Raw genomic sequence first — 17,541 nt, forward strand, 5'->3', positions numbered from 1 at the left:
CTGAAGTTTTTTTAATTATTATTTGTCTTTGCTGTAGGTTAGACATAGTCCCCTCAGTTTTTAGTTATGTGCACATATGCAAGAGCTTAACCGTGTGCATGCATACGCATGTGTATGGGGGAAAAAAGCCAATCTTTAGAATTTTGAGAATTAAAAACATATCTGAGATCTATTGAGATAAGGTAATGTTATTTCTCATTGTCCAGAGACTTTGAGTGAAGCCACTTGAATGATGAAAGATGAAAATGCACATTTTTAGACATGTTCTATGAAAAAGTCACACACACACAAGTCAATAGCTTAAATGGATATTTGAGCCACAACACAATGTTTGTGATCAGTGTTTGAGTCATTTCCAAAAAATCTAATTGTCACTATTACTCTTCATATTCAGTAGTTTGTAGCTTTTGAGGTCAGCCAGACTGCAAACAGACATTGACCGGAAAGTTGTGCTCAAAGTGAGACATGTTGCATTGAAGACTCAGATTTACTTTTAAACATGATCTTAAGTCTGCTCTTTACTCCCAGAAACCACTGAACTGTGTGTGTCAGTGTTTCCACTTTGGCTCATAAAGTGTGAACACGGATTAAGAGGATGAAAGAAAGACAAGAAGATTTAGTTTTTAGTTAAAAAGGATAAAAGGTGTTATACTCTCAAAAAATCTCAATATGTAATCACCAACCTTATATTTCACAAGCAGATCTGGTGCCATATTTTACTTTCAAAGTGACTGTACATAGATGATATGATTAAGTTCATGTAGCCTCTTCCCTCTATGGTAGACAGGCTTTACTTTGATTGGGGAAACAGGGATTTAGGTGGTATTGAAGATTCGTCATAGATTACCAGCTTTAACAATATGTATTAATGTGCTTTTTGCTTAAGAGAGTATACTTTCCCAAAAGTATTTTACCCTATGGACTTTGAAAAAGGCATGTTACTCAAGCATTAATAGAATGGATAGATTATGACTTGTATTTAAGAAGAGACTGTTTTATTTATTTGCACCCTGCTCCTGTGTAATGTATTACTCAGCATGCATGAAGATGAAAAATATAAGGAACATAAAATAGAATCCCATTGTGGGATAATTGAAAGAGGATAACTGAAAGAACCCGAAATCGCAGCAATAATAATAATATATAGTATGAGAAATTATGTGAATAAATTATTATGCAAACAGAACTTGGCTGTGGTGTCTTTACCAAACCCAAACCCACCTAACTGCTTTTCTTCTCATCAAGATGTTGTCAGGTAAGTGTTATGCAATTTGTACATTCTGGATAAGTCATAGCCTACTGCTATACTACTGTATCAAATGTGAAGACTGGAGCAGAACCCACCAATGGGTCGCAGAAAATAGCTGAATTGTAAGATGTATCTTAAAAGGGAAGTAAGTGGGTTCTGGTAACATCTCGAGGAGAGGCTGAAATTTACAACACAAAACTGCTCCTCTGCTCACTCCCTCCCTTCCCTGAGCTCTACGGTGGCCTCCGCCGATCAAATTCCCTCCTCGTCATCTGTGACCGCATCAACAGATGAGGTTCCCGACAAGACACGTTTATAAATGTTCTTGTCTAAATACTTATCAGAGACGTGTATGATATCGAAACTTGTTATTTTTTTCATAGCCTGTTAGCATTTGTGTGCTAACTGTGGGCTAGCTGTTCAACGTAATCGTAAAACAAGTAGCAATAATTGCATTTTACTGTACGTGATCAGTCTGGACGAGACGAGGAGGGCAGTAAACATCACTCGAGAAGAGAAGCTCCTCACACTGAAGACAAATAACAGAGGTTTGTACTGATAATGTGCGATTTTCTTACCAGAAACAACAACAGAAATGCAATATGTATTTATATAACGTTAGCATCATACTGTAAATGACAGTGTAATCTACATGTTTTCTCATTATAACAGTTGTTGCCTGAGTAACTTCAGATGAATGATTATATGTAAACCAGGAGGAAGAATTATGACAATATACATGCACAGACCAAATTATGTTCCATACTTATGTTATTGTAGTGCTGAATAACCTACTAACCATAACATGCAGTTTGCTGTCATCTATCAAACGTCATTCAAACAAACCCTTTATTTTTCTTTTCTATGTTTTATGGTCATAGACTTGTGGTGAAGACAGAGATCCAACAGCTCAGCTGCTGGAGACAAAACCAGGTCTAGTTTTTGATGCTCTGAAGGTGCATCAGTGCAGGGATGATAACCCACCTTCTGCTGCTGTGTCAGGGCTAAGGCTAAACTGGTGTTCTTTTGCCAACTATAGGGACATGACTACAGACCAGGAGAGGATAATCTGAGGCCAGGTTCCAACCATGTAAAACTACAACCACACTGCTCCCAGTACTGCCTTTAATGTTTTTGTACATTCACAGACACTGGGAGGATCTTACCTTATCCTGTCTATAGATATTTCATATGTTCATTTCGATTCAATTTATATGATCCAATTTATAACACACAGTGGTATGCAAAAGGTTTGGCACCCCTGTACATTTTCATGATTTTCCTTTATAAATGATTGGTTGCTTGGATAAGAAATGTCAGTTAAATATATCACACAGGAGACAAACACATTGATACTTCAGAAGTGAAATAAAGTTTATATGATTTACAGAAAGTATGCAAGAATTGTTTAAACAAAATTAGGCATGTGCACAAGTTTAGGCACCACAAAAGAAAGATTTTGTGCATCCTTCTTTTGCAGAAATAACAGCCTCTAAACGCTTGAGAAGAAGAAAGGGTTAGTTATAAAAATAAAATACATTTTAATTTTAATCAGCTGGTATGTATTTATTAACCCCTTTTCCATCCAAATCAACAATTAAAGTTATTTTTTTTAATTAAGTATTCACCTTGCTGTGCCTCTCAGTTGATCATGTCATCCCTTACAAACTACGTGATGCTAATAGTCTTTCGCTAAACCTCTCTATATCGCAAATGAAATGATTTCAAAGACTCTAATTATATGTGCTGTCTTTCCAGAATCATAATAATGTATGAAATATATTTCTGTAACGTGTTTACGGGCTCTCAGATTAATCATAAAACCTCAGTGAAAAGTCACAGAGTGAGGCAAACAGTATGCTTGACTCATGAGCCGGAACCACTGCAATTGTCTTCTTCGTCTTGTTTTATATTGCATTAAAAATCCGCCTTATCAAAAAAATTGCAACTCTGGACTTTCAATCAAAACAAGAGGTAATAACTAAAGGAAGCTGAGAGGATTACTTCAGACCACGGGAAAGAGCGTTACCCGATCTTTTCAAACGGAGTACATGGATGTTCTACGAGCGACATGCACACGTATTTGTGTTATATAGGCATTATTTTCTTGGGGGGGGGGGAAGGGTGGCACACAGAAATTACATTTTTCATTTTTCTGTGGGTGGTGCTAAACGACACAAGGAGCTAATGAAGCTAACGGAGCTAACTGGTAACCGGCGCATGGACTCCGGTGCAGTGGCACAAAAAACTCATTTTAACAATCAGGAGGCACGTAAACATGATATTACGCGCGTCTTTTTCCGGTCAGTCGTCATGGAAACTCGTCATTCGTTATAACGCCGTTAACGTGCGCAGCACTTATACTTTTTTAATGAGATTGTCTATAGTGTGCAAGCTAGGTTTTTATTTTTCAAACAAGGAGCACTTGGTTCATTAATTACATGGGACTTTCTGTTGTTTGCTTGGGGCTGGAGCTAACTAACTGTTACTACCAGGAGTGATGAATACTTACTTTCTTGAAAAACTTTCTGATGTCCATTCTTAATTCACGTTATTCTGCTAAGATGCTGTATTCGCTCTGTGTGCTTCAAGGTGCACACACGCTGCAGGAGTGCAAGCAAGGTCGCAGGGAAAACGTGGACTAGATTTTTAGTGGTGAGCGTTCTCTATATGAACAAGTGGAATGGATTGGATAACGACGCACTGCAGGGGCTCTCTCTGCCTTACACTATGAAGTGAAGGGAAACTGGCAGATTTATGATCATATTTGAGTGAATAATGACAAGTTATATCATTGTTTATTTAAACTCAGATTATGGCCATAATATAATATTATTATTTTTTATTTTATATAGAATTTGTTGGCAGTTTTTTATAAAAAAATAAAATAAAATAAAAACTCAAAATTATGTAGGCGGCTTAAGAATATTTTAGGGGGGCTTCAGACCCCCTAAAATAGACCTAATGACGCCACTGGGCCCCATAACCCGGTAATAAACATGGAAGTTGGCATATGTGCTGGGTGAGCAGCTCCATAGGAAATGGAGCCAAATGGGCGGTGCTCTATCCAGATTTTATAATACAACTCCTCTCTGCACCTGCATCATCTCCACTACAACTTCTTCCTCGGTCACATTTCTTCTTCGTGGCTAGAGCATGGATGTATTATAAAATCTGGCTAGAGCACCGCCCCTCTGGCTCCTTCATTCCTATTGAGTTATCGACATGCTTGGCGTGTCCATGAACAGCGAAAGGCATGATAGGAATACGCTAATGATGTCCACTAGAGGATTTCATGAATACCGACCAGTTTCATGAATAAACCATGGATTGGTAAATCAATGGCAAAACCGATAGTGAAATACAGTTAGCTGAAAAGCATGATGTAATTAAAGATTAAAATTATCAATAAAAATGGTTTATTTAAGTGACCGTGGCCCTTAATGTATATGTGTTACAGGAATCATGTTGTTTTTGACTGATTTCCCTTATATAATTGTATAATTATTAGGGATGCAACGGTACAGTTTTCCCACAGTATGCATCACGGTTTTTGGGCCACGTAACGGTATGGTTTTGATATCTTAAAGGTGAAGTAAGTAGTTTATAGTGACATCTAGAGGAGAGGCTGGAATTTACAACAAAGAACTGCTCCTCTGCTCACCCCCTCCCTTCCCTGATTGCTACGGTATCCTCAGCCGGTCAAATGTCGTCCTCGTCGTCTTTCTCCGTGTCAGCAGATGAGGTTCGTGAGGCGAGGGAGAGGGCGAGCTACCACGGCCGTAGCAGACGAAGCGGAGAGAGAGGAGGCGGGACTTCCGCTTCAAGTAAAGCGACGCTTGATTTGTTCTCTCGCGTTTGTCTATACAGGCTCCCGTAGAAACATGGCGATGTGGCAATGCAGTAGTGGCCCGTGACCATGTTATTTTACATGACTTTTTGAAACACTACAAAATGAAACAAAGATTATACAGCGACTAGACAATGCAGGAGCACATAATATGTATAAAATAGTGGATTTTGGGTCATATAAACCCATAATTACTACACAGTGTCGCTTTAAATGTCCAGTGCACAAGTATTCTCAGCATTATGGTAAATGCGTGGAAACGGCGTATGGAAACAGCGTATTTACTTCCAGTCCGGATAACTTCATCATAAAGGTATTAAAACGGTAAACTATAATTCTAACAGATTTTGAATAAAACATGTTCCATTCCAGTGTTTCATCCGCCCATGTTGAATAAAAAAGTATCTTTACTCTACTACTGTGTGGAGAAATTTCAAAATAAATGTCAAAATTTTCAAGTGGCATAATCGGCCATATCTGAGCGACTGTAAAAATATTTTAAAAATAATTCCTGACTATGGATGGCATCTCTGTCTTCTACACATCTAAGACTACATACACACTCAATATCAAACATTTTAACTGTACCAATATGGAAAGTTTCAACATTAAAAATTCATGTTTGTTCTGTTATAATCCATCAATAAATGATTCTAGTTTAAAAAGGGATTTACAAAACAACATGGAATTATATATTTACATTATCATCTCTCGCTATATATATAATATAATGTATTATATAATATGATATATATATATATATATATATGTACATATATATGTATATATATATGTATATATATATAATTATACTGCATTGACGTTTGAGTATGTGCTGCCTGATCTCCGCCACCAGATGTCATTCGCGCTGAATCAAAAGTTTAGCGGGCGGAGTCAAACGTTTAGCCACGCCCACATTTAGCCCATCCCTGGTCTGCGGACTGCAGTCAGGTGCACTTGGTGTAGGGACCGAAACAACGTTGTTTGCTGTTGTTTATTGAACCGAACAGGGTGTACAGAACACTTCGGTAAAATACCGAATACCGTTGCATCGCTAATAAGTATTATTAGGAACAATAACAACGTGTTAAAAGTAGTTTTATAACTCCAGATTCCTTCACTCAACATGTTTATTTTCAACTCTAATTCTCTGTTCATTACATTTAACAGTAACTTTATGAACCAATAGTGATGAAAAGACAAGCAGCCTCAAGACATAAGTGTAAATAAATAAATGCATAGATAAATCAATAAATGCATCAATAAATGATTAAAAATATAAATAGAAGAATAAAGAAAGAAATGCTTTACATTTATTTATACATTTCTGTTTATCTAGAAATAGAGAAATAAATAAATGTAGGTGAACAGCAATGTAGAAATAAATGTAAATAATGTATTTATTAAATCTGTATTCATCTATGCATGCATTTATTATTGTATTTATACATTTATTTATTCCTGTAATTATTTATTATTTTATGTATATATCTATGTGTTCAATTATGAATACTTTGCAACCATTAATACATGGCCAAATACTCTTAAACAGAATGCAGCATTCAGGGTATCAGGTGCATTATCTTTTTTTTTTTTTTTGATCAACTGCAATCCATTATCCTTCTTATTGAGGTTTCCATTAGGTATATAGGTATGTAGATGTAAGTAACATACTTACTGTATGTAAGTATGTTACTGTTTTTGGCACCAAAATGCCAGAAAAATTGTTGCCCTCCATAAGGAGAACTTCAACAAATTTCAGAGGACAAAAAGAAGGCAGTCAAGGTATTTTTTATTATATTTTTTAAAAATGGAGAAATTGTCAAAATATATATTTTTTTTAATTATTTGATACACAACTTGCTATGGTGCTGAGCAAACAACAAGATGAATGTAGTGGCTATTTGTAAAAGAGTTCTTTCAATTTTGTAACTTACACAAAATTGCCACTGATGCACCAGTTCGATGAGGATGTACTCAGGCAAAAGAACTCCATTGTCCAGGCAGGATTCATGTTTTGTTTAATTTAATTTCCAGTCCAAAGCAAACAAATATTTTATGCTGCCTCTCTGTGTCCCTTCTGGTGCCTTACCTGTCACTACCGCCTGCTACCTTTATCAATGCCCGATACCTGTTTGGTCTGGTGCTTAATGCCCTAGTGTACACAAAAATAAATACAAAATAAAGAATAATATAACAATAATAATAATAATAATAATTATAGTATTTAAATCTAAATCAAATCAATTAACATAATAACAGTCAAACTCTTGGTGTTTTTCATTGTACTTTTGCTTGTTTTGCTTGTTTGAGTGGAGGAGCTGGGTTAGGTCATTCAGAAGTGGGTGCTGAATTCCCCTCAATGTCCCAAATGCAGGGACAGTGATTTAAGTGAGAATTGTTTTGTGTTGATCGGCATGGGGGAGGTGGTAACTGCCCTCCATGATGTTTCCTCATATTTTTTTGAAAATTGTGTACTTGTTCTTGTTTCATTCAGAGTGTTGTTTTAATATAGTACTGTTTTTTTTTTTTGTATATACTCGTTTTGTTGTTAGAAAGTAAATGATGGCTTCCCACACATGCATGGTCTCTTCTTTAATAAGCTATAGTAAATGCTGGATGTGCAACCACACATCATTTGTGTTATTTATTTTGATAACCATTTCAGACCTGTAGATATTTATGTGCAGATACAGTGCGACACCTGCTGGTCAGATTCTGTCATGCTTCATTTTATGTCTATTTATGCTCTCCATGGAGTGAAGGGAGCAAAAATATGCATATTTTGCAAATAGATATGATTCTTAAAGATATATTTGGCAGCCGACCAGCTGTCGAGATGAAATAGGAAACAGACAAAGAATAAAAATAGGGAACATACTCAGCTAGGTTATAAGCACATTTTGACTAAAACTACAAGTCTTGAACCCTGACCCATAAGTTACAAGACTGGTACTAAACCCACTCACCCACCATGACTCCTTGTAAGTGCTCACACCCAGACACGTCGTAAGTTTTTAAAAATAAAAAAAGTATTAATTGTCAGTCAGTGATCAAACTAAGATTTCATATCAAGTCTAATTGACAGAGGTAAATAGCAGTAATGATCAGTGGCGGCTCCTGAATAAAATTTCAGGGGGGGCAATTTTTTCTGATAATGATAAGGTGACCCATTCAATAAGTGCATAAAGCAAGACAGTATCATTGTGTTGTTAGGTGATTAACAGTCCTTGTGTCCACTAGATGGCAACTTGATAAACAAATATTATTTACATGAATCTAATGTATGATGTAAAATAGCTAAACAGGACACAGGATGTGTCCAGCAACCACATAAAGACAGGGGCAGCATATTAAGTCAAGTATTTATTAACTGACCAAGGATCAAGAGCTTTCACAACTTTTACCAGATAAATACAACAAACATGACAAGATAGTGCATTTAAATTATTAATTAAGTGTAAAGGAAAGTGCAGAATTGGATCTTTACATGTGTTGCTAAAGGCATCTTAGAATACTTTCTTACACAAAACAGTCCGATTGTCTACCTGAAGTTTAACCTGACTGCTGTCCGCTGCTATGAGCCATAAACAGCTAACACGTATGAAAGCGTGAATTCTGTGGCACTGGTAAAACTACGTGTACTTATCCTTTGTGCTGGGACTGATTAAACGAGCACAATCCTCCGTGTATTTTTAAAAACGCTGAGCTTCGCTTTGCTCAGCGCGCTGCGAGCAGAGACGAACAACTTATCGAGAGACGTGAAGTGAAGAGAAGTTATCCCCTCTATGGCAAGCCGTTTAATCATTTATTCGATATCCTTGATATCAGACTTAGGGTCCATGTACTAGTAAGCTTTTTGTCTTCACTAGTAAGACAGTTTGGCACACTAGTAGAACTACTAGGGTGCACTAGTAGAATGACTGTGTCTTACATGTAACGCTTTTTCCATTACTAGTGCTACTTTTGGCCTACTAGTGCGCAATCAAACCTTACTAGTAAACCACTGTGCTGTACTAGTCACACTACTAGGCCTACTAGTAGGCATGTGTCACGCACTAGTAGCCTCCTGGACCATACTAGTAGCGCCAAAATGCCCACTAGTAGCACTAGTAAGGCATTTTTTACCTCACTAGTGCCACTAGTAAATACCAAAATGCCCACTAGTAGTACTAGTAAGAGACATAATGTCCACAAGTAGCACTCATAAGATGTTTTTGACCTTACTAGTACTACTAGTGAGGCTCAAAATGTCAACTAGTAATACTAGTGAACATTTGGACCCTTACTAGTGCTACTAGTAGGCCAAAGACACCTTACTAGTACTACAAGTGGACATTTTGTCTACTAGTACCACTAGTAAGAACTAGAGTAACCACTAGTTGCACTAGTTCGGATAGTTTGGACCATACGAGTACTACTAGTAATGGCAAAAATGCTGACTAGTTGAACTAGTAGAAACAAAAGTACTTACTAGTAACACTAGTCGCACAAAATGCTAATGGAAAGGTAGGGAAGAAGCATGCATTGAGGTTTCCTATTGGCTCTCTAATTCAGAATAAATAGTGCCAACCAACCAAGACTCAGGATTGTATTTTTATCCCACCTGCTTTATTTGCATTTTGCGCACTAGTACTTCATGTTGGCCAGACAAAATGCAACTAGTGACACTAGTGGATTGATGGCGCAGCTTACATGTTTACTAGTAAGTACCAAACTGTCCACTAGTAGTACTAGAACAACATTTGTGACCTTACTAGTACAACTAGTGTGTGCCATAATGTCTACTAGTACTACTATTAACAGCCAAAATGTCTACTAGTAGCACTAGTGAGCGATTTATGATTTATGATCTTACTAGTACTACTAGTAGATACAGCCATGTGTCACTAGTGGACTGCATGCAAATGAAGAAGGTGGGACATGGATTCTGATTGGTGAATGTTCAAACTGTGTGCTTGAGGCCTTAAAGGGGCAGCTCTGAATACCTGAGTGTTTAGCAGCAGTCATTTCGAAAGATGTGTCAACTTGTTTTGTATTACTATAGTCTATAACATTAAAATAAACTGAATGCATTTCTTGTATTAAAAGTGTTACTTATAAGGTCCTTAAATCAGTGTTCCTCAAGTATTTTTTGTTTATTTGTGTGTATTATATATATTAAATTATTTACAAATCAATATCGCTGTTATCTACATTTGTAGGAATTTAAATGTTCTAAGCTTAGATAGATAGATAGATAGATAGATAGATAGATAGATAGATAGATAGATAGATAGATAGATAGATAGATAGATAGCGGCTGATATGCCCATAATTATTATTGCAAAAGTTTTTGTCATTACTTTAGTAGACAGTACGTGAGTGTTCTTTGTTCTTTGGCTGCTGAGCTGTTTGACTACTCTTGGATGTACTAAAACCTGGATGTTTGTGAACTCCGCTGACTGAATTCCAAAGAAAGTGACTGAAAAGTATTGAATTGTTGTTTTTATTGACTCCCTACCTTTTATTTACAAATCCCCTGCAGCCTTGGGGTAAATTTTCGAACTCTCACTCGGACGACCCGGGATCGATTCCCCGGTGTGAATATACTTATTCTAGTTGCCACTATATTATGTGTAACATGTAGCACGAGTGGACCTCTGCTAAGCCGTTTGAGCATTAATTCAACATGTAGCATGAGTGGACCTCTGGCAAGCCGTTTGAGCATTAATTCAACATGTAGTACTAGTGGACCGTAAGGTTTGATATCGTGGATATCAACATGTAACGAGCAACATGTAGTACTAGTGGACCTTAAGGTTTGATATCACGGATATCAACATGTAACAAGCAACATGTAGTACTAGTGGACCTTAAGGTTTGATATCACGGATATCAACATGTAACGCGCAACATGTAGTACTAGTGGACCTTAAGGTTTGATATCACGGATATCAACATGTAACAAGCAACATGTAGTACTAGTAGACCTTAAGGTTTGATATCACGGATATCAACATGTAACGCGCAACATCTATCTTATTAAATCCATCATCAGCCCTACTCCAATACACAGTTGTTGAGCTCCTCCAGCTTCGGTTTCATCCAACTGCCGATGCTGCGCTTCTATCCGGACATCGCTCGCCTGCCATATCGGAAATACATCCACCGTGGTTCCCGACGAAGCTTCCACATTGATGACTCCACTGCCTAAACTCCATTTGGTCCACGAAACGCCGTCGACCGTGAATCTCTACCCGCAAAGTGGACCACAGTGTGTTAGCTCGCATTCCCAGAGCGGCGGCTAACGTTAGCTTATCCAACGACCGTTGCAACATCAAAGTAGGTTTAATTAATATCCGTTCTCTCACAAGCAAAGGACGTCTGCTCCATGACCTGCTCCTCGACCGCAAGTATGACTTTTTATGACTTTTTATATCAAACCGAGACGTGGCAACAACTTAATGATTTCTCTCAGCTCAATGAAGCTACACCACCTGGGTTTGTTTACTCCAGTCAGCCCCGTCTCACCGGAAGAGGAGGAGGCCTCACGATAATTTATCGCGAGACCTGGAAGATCTCGTCTGTCAAACTGATCTGGCTCATCTATCAGCCTCATCGCGACTCCTGCCCGTCTGACCACCATCGGGGCCATGGAACTCTCTCCCCCCCGGCATCAGGAACATTGTCTCGTTCGCCATCTTCAAATCCCATCTGAAAACCCACATTTTTTAACAGGCCTACTCCCTCTAACTCTCCAACTCTCTACCCGTTGCTCTTACCTTTTGTTATTTTTTGTTATTTTTTGTTATTTTTTGTTATTTTTTGTTATTTTTTTTTTTTGTTATTTTTTTTTATTTTGTTGTTGTACGGCGACCTTGAGTGTCTTGAAAGGCGCCTTAAATATAATGCATTATTATTATTATTATTAACATGTAGTACTAGTGGACCTTAGGGTTTGATATCACTAATATCACGGATATCAACATGTTACGCGGAACATGTAGTACTAGTGGACCTTAAGGTTTGATATCACAGATATCAACATGTAACACGCAATATGTATGTTGTATTGGTGATATCAAACCTTAAGGTCCACTAGTACTACATGTTTAGCGTTACATGTTGATATCCGTGATATCAAACCTTAAGGTCCACTAGTACTACATGTTGCTCGTTACATGTTGATATCCGTGATATCAACCTTAACGTCCACTAGTACTACATGTTTAGCGTTACATGTTGATATCCGTGATATCAAACCTTAAGGTCCACTAGTACTACATGTTGCGCGTAACATGTTGATATCCGTGATATCACACCTTAAGGTCCACTAGTACTACATGTTGCGCATTACATGTTGATATCCGTGATATCAACCTTAACGTCCACTAGTACTACATGTTGAGCGTTACATGTTGATATCCGTGATATCAAACCTTAAGGTTTACTAGTACTACATGTTTCGCGCTACATGTTGATATCCGTGATATCAAACCTTAACGTCCACTAGTACTACATGTTGCGCGTTACATGTTGATATCCGTGATATCAACCTTAAGGTCCACTAGTACTACATGTTGCGTGTTACATGTTGATATCCGTGATATCAAGCTTTAAGGTCCACCAGTACTACATGTTGCGCGTTACATGTTGATATCCGTGATATCAAACCTTAAGGTCCACTAGTTGTACATGTTGAATTAATGCTCAAACGGCTTGCCAGTGGTCCACTAGTTCTACATGTTGAATTAATGCTCAAACGGCTTGCCAGTGGTCCACTAGTTCTACATGTTGAATTAATGCTCAAACGGCTTGCCAGAGGTCCACCAGTGCTACATGTTTCACTTAATATAGTGGCAACTAGAATAAGTAATGGATTGCCAGGGATTCGATCCCGGTTCTCCTGCATGAGAGTCAGTAAATCTACCCCTAGGTTACAGGGGATTTGGAATGAGGGATAGAGAGGCAGACAACATCACAAATATCCAGGGTTCAGTACATTCAGGTATCAGTACATCCATAAGCAGTCAAGCAAAAGTATTTAAACGGATAAAAAAAGGATTCAGCTCAGCAGCCAAAGAACACTCACGTACTGTCATGGCCTTGTGTCAAATCAAGACTGAGCAAAAACACAAAGGATCAGGCATAATTAATCACTGATTAAGGTAGACGTGACTGGCATACTAACACACTGAGGATCCCACATGGACAAAACAGGTATTACATTAAAATATTTATCTAATTGAGTAATGATTATAGACACTGTGACATATTTTGGATATGATTGTTACATTACTGGACAGAACGGGAACATAATTGAAATAAAAAACAAACTTTTAATAAAGGAGTTACAGGAAATTAATTCTTTATGATGATGATACCACAACCATTGTAGCTTTTGTAAAAAGGTGAGACAACCAGGCACAATGCTTGCTTAATCAGTGCTAGCTCAGGATACTTGCTATAACTTAAAATTTCCTCATGATGAAAAAGAGATGGCTATAAAATTAGTTATTTCATGTATCATTAATCATGCTGTTTCCTCTCTAACATATATTATATTATATACTGTATACTCTGTGTATGTATATCATTATTAATTAACGATACTGTTGTTCTTTTTACCCACAAAAACTCATCAGGCTTTATGGGGTTAAATTTTTGTTGGGTGGAATTCTTTCAGAAGAACCAATAGGAAACCTCAATGTATGTGCTGTCCCCACCTCCTCATTAGCATTTTATTTCACTAGTTCTACTAGTGAACATTTGAACCCTTACTAGTGTTACTAGTAAGCAATTGAGCTTCTACTAGTTGAACTAGTCAGCATGTTTGCCCTTACTAGTAGTACTAGTAGAGTCCAAAATAACCCAACTAGTGCTACTAGTGGTTGCTCTGACTTATACTAGTAATACTAGTAGACAATTTGGCCTTTACTAGTAGTACTAGTAAGGGCTATAGTGTCCACTAGTAGGACTAGTAAGGTGTTTTTGGCCTACTAGTAGCACTAGTAAGGGTCCAAGTGTTCACTAGTATTACTAGTAGACATTTTGAGCCTCATTAGTAGTACTAGTAAGGTCAACACATCTTACTAGTGCTACTAGTGGACATTCTGTCTCTTACTAGTACTTCTAGTGGGCATTTTGGTATTAACTAGTGGTACTAGTGAGGTAAGACATACCTTACAAGTACGTCTAGTGGACATTTAGGTGCTTACTAGTAGTACTAGTGAGGCCAAAAATGTCTTACTAGTGCTACTAGTGGGCATTTTGGCGGTACTAGTAGGGTCCAGGAGGCTACTAGTGCGTGACACATGCCTACTAGTAGGGCCTTGTAGTGTTACTAGTGCAGCACAGCAGTTTACTGGTAAGGTTTGATTGCGCACTAGTAGGCCAAAAGTGGCACTAGTAGTGGAAAAAGCATTACATGTAAGACACAGTCATTCTACTAGTGCACACTAGTAGTTCTACTCGTGTGTCAAACTGTCTTACTAGTGAAGACAAAAAGCTTACTAGTACGTGGACCTTAAGTCTGATATCAAGGATATCGAATAAATGATCAAACGGCTTGCCATACCCCTCCTCTCTTTGCTCAATTTACATATGTTAGTGCATGCACATAAATCCTCATTAAAAATGCATTGGAGGGTATGTTTTTCGAAAAAAAAAAGTTTTTAACATGAGAGTCAATGGGAGAATTTTTGGGCGATTCTTCAAGTCAGTCAAATCGCCCGAGAAGAGGCGGAACCATAAAACGTGACTTGAATCTGACGATTCTGATTGGACGATGACAGACAATATGTCTAGAACACTGATAATAACTACATTTGCTGGCAAAGACGACTGAAATGAATATTAGTACCAAGGATCTTTAGAATTGCTGAGGAAAAAAATGATCTTTCTACTCCTAGTTGGGAGGGTGTCGCCCAAATCGTCCCTATACACCGTCCGCCCCTGGTAATGATACGAATGCTGAAAACACACCAGTGGTTAAATTATACAAACTTTCTGAGTAGAGGGGATGAATATTACAAACTAAAATGTATGGCCTTTTTTAATACCTCATGACAAACTGAAATGTAAATATGATATACTGTAGTCATTATACAGCGTGGCTGCTCACTGTATTGTCTCAGCTCACAATATATTTGGAGACTTGTTTGGATTTAACTTCCATTGTTTTTATTTTGCAGTGCTCAGATGTAAGAATGCTATTGCACCCTATGTGACAGAACATATTGCATTAAAGTTTATTCATGTCACTGCAAATATACATATTGTATAACATCATGTTTTGTTCAGTCTTACAAATACACTGGAGTGTAAAGGGAGAAGATAGAGAAATATCTTTTGCGTAGCTGAGCTCTCCATGTTTCAGGCTGATAAAATTCCATACAGTTCACTCCGAAAACAGTGTTGAGTCATTATATAGCACAGTGTGGTTTTTTGACAAAAAACCTTACGTTACATAAGATACAATTACATTAGTAACACAAAAACAAGCACAGGTGGTGCAGTGACTGTGTGGTAAGGTTTGAAACCTTGATATTACGGATATCAAACCTTGATATCACGGATATCAAACCTTGATATCACGGATATCAAACCTTGATATCAAAGGTATCAAAGTACTAGAGCACTAGTAGTAGTAGTTCCACTAATACTTCTAGACATCGAGACAATCCTCATCTTTTTGGCTCTATACACCACTACAATGTATTTGAAATGAAACGAACAAGATGTCCTTTAACTGCACACTTTCAGCTTTAATTTGAGGGCATTTACATCCAAATCAAGTGAACGGTGTAGGAATTTCAACACTTTTAGGGGTCCAAAAGTAATGGGACAAACTAAACAATCAAAAACCAAAATTTCATTGTTTAATACTTGGTTGCAAATCCTTTGCAGTCAATTACAACCTGAAGTCTGGAAGGCATAGACATCACCAGACACTGGGTTTCATCCCTGGTGATGCTCTGTGAGGCCTCTACTGACACGGTCTTCAGTTCCTGCTTGTTCTTGGAGCATTTTCCCTTCGGTTTGGTGAAATGCATGCTCAATCAGATTCAGGTCAGGTGATTGACTTTTCCATTGCACAACATTCCATATTTGCCTTAAAAACTCTTTGGTTGCTTTTGCAGTATGCTTTGGATCATTGTCCATCTGCACTGTGAAGCGCCATCCAATGAGTTCTGAAGCATTTGGCTGAATATGAGCAGATAATATTGCTTCAGATCATCAATAAATACAAGGGAACCAGTTCCATTGGCAGCCATACATGCCCACACCATGTCACTACCACCACCATGCTTCACTGGTGAGTGGGTATGTTTTGGATCGTGAGCAGTACCTTTCCTTCTCCTAACTCTTCTCTTCCCATCAGAGAAGGTTTTGTTTTGATTTATAAACCTAATGATGGCTTGCTTCACTGACAGTGACAGCTCCTTGGATCTCATATTGAGAGTTAACAGCAACAGATTCCAAATGCAAAGGTCACTCCTGGAATCAACTCCAGAACTTTCACCTGCTAAACACACGTATACGTAATAATATTAGTTATGATGCAAAATTAAAGTATTCTGCGCCATCTGTAACAATGCGGCCAAAAACGGTTACTACACTCAAAATCAAAACACTGCAGTGAGTCGTATCCGCCTCCCACTCCACCCCTCCCTTCCAGAGTCGGGGTTGCCAGAGCGGTTGATATGTAACTCCCATCAGCAACGAGCGAGGAGCCAGCGTTTTATCATAAATGAGTGGCTCTAAGACACACAATTCTGTTCTCTCAGTAAAGATTGAGATGTATAATCATTTATGGTAACATTAGCTGTTGACTAGGGATGAATATATCAGATGGAATAACTTTATGCATGATAATTGACAGAGCTGTCCTTCATTTTTGCCTCCCCTTTTACAATGTTATATAGCAGGGCTGCCAACTTCTGACAAAACCTTAGAGTGAGACATCGTGGCATGCGGGGCAAATTACCCTAACCCACACCACAGCCAATATATTTATTTATGGTAATATTTTATGCATTGCAAGCTTATTAATAAGGTAAATAATGTTGACACTGTCCGGAATCAATCCTACAACCTTCCCGACACAAGTACACCTATTTAACCACTCGGCTACTGCTGTGATTATCTCTATGTGTGTCAAAAGAAGATCATTAGGTTAGATTAGAAAGCTACTAAAAAAACGCATCTTCGTGTCATCTGGTCCACCGGTTGTTCAACAGCTGCAGCCGCCAACAGAACAGAACCGACCGGCGGTTGTTCTGTCGGCGGTGGCGGCTCCGGCAGCAGCCATACCCGATTCGGTGCTAGAAGACGGCAGCCTCCAAAACCGGGGGAACAGTTCAAAACACAACTCGACAGTCGAGCTATGATGCTAACTTAGTTAGCCAAGCTTTTGACATTCATACCGTGGTCTTTTAGGTTTTGTTTAGTTTAATTT

The sequence above is a fragment of the Microchirus variegatus genome (assembly GCF_963457635.1).
Source record: "Microchirus variegatus genome assembly, chromosome: 22".
Classification (NCBI taxonomy): domain Eukaryota; kingdom Metazoa; phylum Chordata; class Actinopteri; order Pleuronectiformes; family Soleidae; genus Microchirus; species Microchirus variegatus.